Here is a 6,000-nt window from a genome sequence, read left to right on the forward strand (position 1 = left end):
CTTCATGACTTTCAACCAATACATTGCTACTCGATATTTCAAATCTATGTTTGTCTATTCTTCAGTATCCATGAATGGTCATAATATTACCATGTTTCAATACTCAAAGTTTCATTACAAATTTTAGTACAATTTGGTTTTTATATTCATTTTCTCCATAATTGATTGTACTAAGTGACTTGTTCTATTTTTTCAAAACCATTATTCATTTAAAATTTATATACCTCTCATTAAGTATACATTTGTCCTTCTTTTTTTATTCGTGATGATGCTATCTAAATTTTTTTCCATCATTTTTTCAGGCATGGAAGCCTCTAATAGACAATCAAGCATTGTCAACATTAGCCCAACTTCTTCTGTACAGTCAAATCATTTTTTTGAGACAGAGTTTCAGAAGTGTGCACGCATAATTAAACAATGTTGTACAACTATGGTAGAAGCACTTCAGAATGCAACTTTATCTATTGATCATGTACAAGAGATAGAGATAATGGAGATGGAAAATGTTGCCAAATATGTATGCAACACATCTGCAAAAGTAGATGCGTTTCCATCCATGATGAAAGAGGTCTATGATGATCATATTACAAACAAAGTTCGTAATACAATTTTAATATCTGAAGAATATGTGATGTACTTACATCATTATGGAGAGCTATACACATGGTCCATATGATGATTTCACATTTTTCAAATCTTCACTTATTACTTTATCCAGATAATTGTACTAGGAGATATTGTTCTCCTTCCATCTATATATCGAAATAATAAATAAACGATTTAACTTTTTATCTCAAATTCTTCTCAACTATACTTCCAAATATTTGAAATGCTTTTTGTTGACCTTTTTTTTTGTATTATTAAAGCTTTTACATGAGATATATCATTAATATGTTGATCATTAAATTATGTATAAAATTGATGTGTTATTTCTAACTATTAACCCACTCTAAAGCATAATATTCATTTTATACTCATTTTAAGTGTAATCATTACCTCAATAATGTTTAGTACTCCTTCATTGTACACTATTCATGCTAAGCATAATTAACATTAATTAATTGTATATTTATAAATGTAACTAATAAAGTTATAAAACTACATAAGGAACATTTTAATCCTTATATTGTTCTATTATGCTAATAGGCATTTATAAGGAGAACGAGCTACCCTCCTAAATGTAATTCTAAACATAACAAGAACCGTAACTTTGACCGTGGTCCTCCTTCTCCCCTAACTCTAATCCTAACCATAATTCTAATGCTTTGTCTACCCCTAACTCAAACTATAACCCTAACTCAGATTCTAACCATAAAACTAATCCTAACCCTAACCCCTACCCTAACCTTTTATGTACCCTTATCTCTAACCCTAATTGTAATGCTAAACTTAACCTTGACCCTATCTCTAACCCTAACCCTAACCCTAACCCCAATCCTAACCCTAACCTTAACCCTAACTCTAATCCTAACACTAACACTAACCCTACCCCTACCCCTAACTCTAACTCTAAATATAACTCTACCATAATTATAATATAACCCTAACCCTAACCCTAACTTTAATGCTAACTAAAACCCTAACCCTAACCCTAACCTTAACTCTAAACTTAACCTTGACTATAACTCGTACCTTAACCTTAACCCTGATGTAACTCTATACATATCCCTAACTCAATATGTAAAACTAACACTAACCATAACCCTAAATCTAATCCTTTCTCTACCCCTTTCTCTAACTCCAACCATAATCATAACCATAACCGAAACCCTACCGTACCCCAAACTCTAACCGCGAATCTAACTCTACCATAATTGTACTTTAATATTAGCCCTAGCCCTAACCCTAAATCTATCCTTAAAGTTGACTCAAAACTCTAACATTAACCCTAACTCTAACATTAACCCTAATCATAATATTTAATCTTTTTGAAACTCTAACCCTAACCCTAACCCTGACTGTAACCCTCCCCCTACCTCTAATTGTAGCCCTAAATCTAACTCTACCATAATTGGACTTTAACTCTAACCCTAGCAATTATTTTAACCCTAATCATAATATTAAATGTCTTTGTAACTCCAACCCTAACCCTAACCCTAACTATAAGCCTACCTCTACCTCTAATTGTGGTCCTAAATCTAACTCTACCATAATTGGACTTTAACTCTACCCCTAAAATTTATTTTAACCCTAAAGCTAACTCTAACCCTAACCCTTTCTATACGCCTATCTCCAACCCTAACCCTAACTCTAATTCTAACCCTAACACTAACACTGACCCTAATCCTTAACCCAATCATACCCCTAACTCTAACTCTAACTATAAATCTAACTCTACCATAATTAGACTCTAATCCTAACCGTATCCCTTTGTTTAATCTTCACTAAAACCCTAACTCTAACCTTAACCCTGACTCAAAACTCTAACTCTAACCTTAACCCTAACTCAAAACTCTAACTTTAACCTTAACCCTTACTTTAATCTTGACAAAAATCCTAACCCTAACTCTAACCTTAACCCTAATTCAAAACTCTAATTCTAAACCTAACCCTAACTCTAACCCTAACAATAGTCATAATCCTAAAATAACCCTAACCACAACTCTAACTCTATTTGTAACTCTAATCCTGACCCTAACTCTGGCTCTAATTGTAACCCTAACCCTAATTCTAATTAAAATCCTAACCCTAACCCTAATTTAAATATTAATGCTAACCCTAACCTATATATATATTACGCCGAGAGTAATAACCTTTACTTTAGTCTTGATTAAAACCTTAACCCTAACTCTAACCTTAACCCTAATTCAAAACTCTAATTCTAAACCTAACCCTAACTCTAACCCTAAAAATAGTCATAATCCTAAAATAGCCCTTGCCCTAGCCCTAACCATAACTCTAACTCTAATTGTAACTCTAATCCTGACCCTAACTCTAGCTCTAATTGTAACCCTAACCCTAATTTAAATCTTAATGCTAACCCTAACCCTATTTCTAACCCTAACCATAACCATAACTCTACTCTTAAATATAACAAAATAAACCTAATAATATCGTTAAAATAAGATTGAATCAAAGTGATGCAAATAAACAATATATATAGAATTAAAAAAAAAATGTTGAAGAATGATTTTATACTAAGTTTATATGACTACAATTTTATAGTAAGTTTATACAACTAAATTTAAAAAGAAAAAAATAAATCAATACTAACCATATCAAAACAAGAAAAATTAAAAAATAATTTATCTGTTGCGCCGCGACTGCTACTAGCTTATATATACCTATATATATATTACACCGAGAGTAATCGTTCTCGAGGCGTCTATTTTTTTTCATAAATCCCAATTATAAAATAACCTTAAGATTAAATAAAAATAGGCGCCTCGAGAACGATTACTCTCGGCGTAATATATATATAGGTATATATAAGCTAGTTTTTATTTTATTGGAAGATGCAAATTCACCCTCAATGAGGCATAATAAGACTAAGATCATTCAATTTGAGTATATAGAGATTAGATTGATATAATATTAAGGGATGGTGATATGAAAAATTCTAAGATTTCTTGATATTTAAATAAGTTGAATACCAAATAGCAAAAGGTGATCAATAATTGAAACTTAAGAATTTTAAATGTTTAAATCAAATAGATAGAATTGATTTTCTACCACCTGAATCATCATTATACTTCACTTCTTTATATAAATTCACCATCATATCAATCCATAACATAAATTATTCTATGAATGGTACAATGAAAAGTGTCTGACTGGCTTGTAAAAGCCTAAACAATAATTGAAATTTAATTTAGTGCAAAGCAATCTATATAAAACGCACACGGTTATATAGAAATGCATGTTGCCCACGGCGACCAAATAAATATTCAATTAATTGCGAATTTAGATTTGCCTTCAACTACTCTTCCATACTTCCGTGGATCTCGTTCATGTTTGGTTGACTGTTAAGTTGAATCCATTAACAATTATTTAATCTGTTTCTTACACATACCAGGGACGGATCCAACCTATCTCAAGCAAATCACAAGGAAAAAGAAGATGATGAATGGGCTTCACGCAGTCATGGTGCCTTTCCCTGTGCAGGGAATCATCAATCCTCTCATGAATTTGGCCCACCTCCTCTCTTCACGAGGATTTTTTATCACTTTTGTGGACATTGAGTGGAGCCACAACCGCATGTCCAAAGCAGCTGCAGCTGAATCCTCCACATTTAAGTTTCTTACCATTCCAGATGGATTGCCACCTGATCATTCTCGTCTCTCAAATCTACCCGAGTATGTGATTGCAATGGAAAAACTCGGCCCCGTCATGGAGCACTATTTACTGTCCACCTTATCAGACGGGAAAACTCCTCCCATCAGCTGCATTATAACGGAAAACTTCATGTCTTGCACTTATGAAGTGGCCAACAAGCTGGGAGTGCCCCGAGTCATCTTCTGGACGATGTGCGCCGCATCTTCTATTGCTCAGCGCAACGCCAACCTTCTCGTCTCCGGTGGACACATTCCTTCCAAAGGTACAAAAACCATAATCCTCAATTCTCTTTTGAATATTGCTCAGAGAAGTGTAGTTTTTGTAATGACCGAAGGCTTATAATTGCAGTGGGCGAATCGAAGAAGGCAGAGAATCTGATCACTTGTTTGCCTGGCAATCTGCCACCCATTTTGCCCAGCGATCTGTTTTCCTTCTATCGCGCCTCCGATACGTCGGATGTGTTGTACCAGTACGCTCTGCGTGAGGCAGAAATTCAGGCCAAGGCAGACTATGTGCTTGTCAATACGTTCGATTAGGTGGAATCAGCTGACACTGTGAGCGCACTGTCCTGTAATGGGTGCCCTGCTTTGGCTGTGGGGCCCGTATTTCTTCCCAATTTCTTGGAAGGGAGAGACTTGAACGGGCTAGCGAGTATGTTTGAACAGGACGATAGTTGTCTCAAATGGCTCGACGCCCGAGAAAAGGGTTCCGTAATATATGTTTCCTTCGGCAGCATCGCTGTGAAATCGAAGGAGCAGCTGGAAGAGTTGGCAATGGGGTTGGAAAAATGCCAACACCCATTTCTGTGGGTGTTACGAATTGATATTGCGGGAGGCAAACCAGCCACTCTGCCGGAGGGTTTTGTGGAAAGGACCAAGGATCGTGGGTTGATTGTAAAATGGGTGCCTCAGACGAAGGTTTTGGCGCACCCTTCGGTAGGAGGGTTTGTTACTCACAGCGGGTGGAACTCGTGTTTGGAGAGCATGAGCATGGGAATCCCAATGCTTGGATGGCCCTTTTTCGCCGATCAGTTTCTGAACTGCCGGTTTTGCAAGGTTGTGTGGAAGATTGGCCTGGACATAGAGGGCGTTGCCGTTGATGAAAATCTTCTGGTTAAAAGGGAGGAGATTGAGAAAGGGCTGAGGAGACTGATGGAAGCGGAGGGGCTGAGAAAAAGGGGGAGGAAGTTGAAGGAGGCGGCACATAAAGCGGTTGGGGAGGGAGGTTCTTCGTTTCTCAACTTGAACAAGTTTATAGATGACATGAAACAACTTTGCGGTTCGGCTTCTGTTACAAAGGCGTAGCCATGTAAGCATTTCGTCATGGATAGGTTGGATCCAATAATGTTTTTTTAAGTGATTGTATTGGTTTTATCTGATATCATTTATATTATCATATTGTTAATAATCTTTTCGATTATTAAATAAATCTTATGTTTATTTAAATTTTTTGAATTATTAGAATGTGACATTTTATTTTATAAACAATTTATGTCAATATAAAATGATTAAAATATTTAAATTTTTTTTGACATAGAATGGATTTTATCTTTATATCATTTTGTTTTTGTTTGCTATTTAATGAATGGTTGGTATCTATAGCTCTTACGTATTATATTAATGAGGCTTCATCTCTTCAAAGAATCTTGCTTACAACATCAAGTAGTTATGTGGGTCAATAATCTTAAATTGTGTTACGCATGAAAATTTAAAAATTGAATGACTA

The 6,000-nt window shown here is 35.2% G+C and overlaps 1 pseudogene; it reads left to right on the forward strand.

The window, feature by feature from the left end:
* Nucleotides 1-4,034: 4,034 nt before the first annotated feature.
* LOC149580549 (UDP-glycosyltransferase 85A8-like) lies at nucleotides 4,035-5,579 on the forward strand (annotated as a pseudogene).
* Nucleotides 5,580-6,000: the final 421 nt, after the last annotated feature.

This window comes from Cupressus sempervirens, chromosome 1, assembly GCF_028749045.1.
Source record: "Cupressus sempervirens isolate cs-2001-9-10 chromosome 1, ASM2874904v1, whole genome shotgun sequence".
NCBI classification, from domain to species: Eukaryota; Viridiplantae; Streptophyta; class Pinopsida; order Cupressales; family Cupressaceae; genus Cupressus; species Cupressus sempervirens.